Consider the following 1,428-nt stretch of genomic DNA (forward strand, 5'->3'; position numbering starts at 1 on the left):
AAGGACATCTGAATTATTCTTGTGTGTTTGTTAGAATATTTTGCTCTTCTTTGTTTGATATACTTCAATTTGTCTGTTATATTTTAATGTATTTAGTGAGAACTTCAGGTAAGATAAGTTTTAAAGATAACTTTATTGACCTCTTTAAGTAAAGTTATATTATTATAATTATCAATAAAAAAATCATGGAATATTTGCCACTGTACATATCAAGCAAACATTAATATATTAATAAATAATAATGATAGCTAGGTATGAAGAGTTAGTGGTCATGTCCATACCAAAACTCACATGTATTCGACTATTTGTTTATAGAGTGGTTAAACTTCGTATGTTAGTTAATCTAAGCACCAGTCCGTGCGATATTTAATTGTCAAGTGAACAGAATTAGGAAACAACCATTTAATTTTAAGGGGGGGTTCATCAAAAATATTCTGATCCCCATTTTGATGAAAAAATATTGTGATCAAGCAGATGACAAAAAACAAATTCTGAATCCAGATTTTCCGAATATCTTGAAGTGTAAAATTTGGAAATAATTAATTTGATTAATAGCGTCGAAAAACTAAAAACAATACCCCTATGAAGTTAAATGGTTGCACCCTTAGAGGATATGTAGGATTTTGCGCATTTGGTCAAAAGAGGACTAGAAGATGATTTTAGCAAAAAATATTCATTAAATATTGAACGCGATAAACAATGCTGTAAATTCTGTTGATGTCCCTTGATATTGTATACTAGATTCTCACGAGGCTAAGCATTTTTACATCCCTGGCTTTCGATTTCTTAGGTTTGAGCATATACGCTGAAAGGTTAATCCATACACGCGCTTTGGAAGCACGAAATTCATAACGTGTGAGTTATCATTGATATGTTCATAATCATAAATTAACTGTCAACATAAATTTGAATTTTGGAAAAACTAAGGAATTTTACCTCAGGAATAGATTACCTTAGCTGTATTTAGCAAAACTTTTAGAAATTTTTGCCCTCAAATCTCTTCAACTTCGTACTTTATTTGGCCTTTTCAAACGTTTTTTTTTATTCGAGCGTCACTAATTTTAATCCTGGTATCTATGATGAGTTTATCTACAAATGTATCTGCTAAAATTCATTTGAATATATAGATATAGATTCGCGAATTTTTGGTATAAGATCTACATTTTTTCTTCGTGCAACTATAATGTATTTTTATTGAATCGAATTGACATTGCAATTGAGAAATTAATAGTATGACGCAATACTTCTACTTTAGTCAAAGTAAGTAGACGAATAAGATTTATAACTTATTTTAATCAAAACACGGTGACACATACGCTGCTTGATTTAAAACATTCCGTAGACTAATATTATTGATTGTTTAAAAAAGTCAATACATATCTTAATTGTTGATAATTTTAAAAGAAAACAAACCAAAGATCAATATCC

The sequence above is a fragment of the Mytilus trossulus genome, chromosome 10, assembly GCF_036588685.1.
Source record: "Mytilus trossulus isolate FHL-02 chromosome 10, PNRI_Mtr1.1.1.hap1, whole genome shotgun sequence".
NCBI lineage: Eukaryota > Metazoa > Mollusca > Bivalvia > Mytilida > Mytilidae > Mytilus > Mytilus trossulus.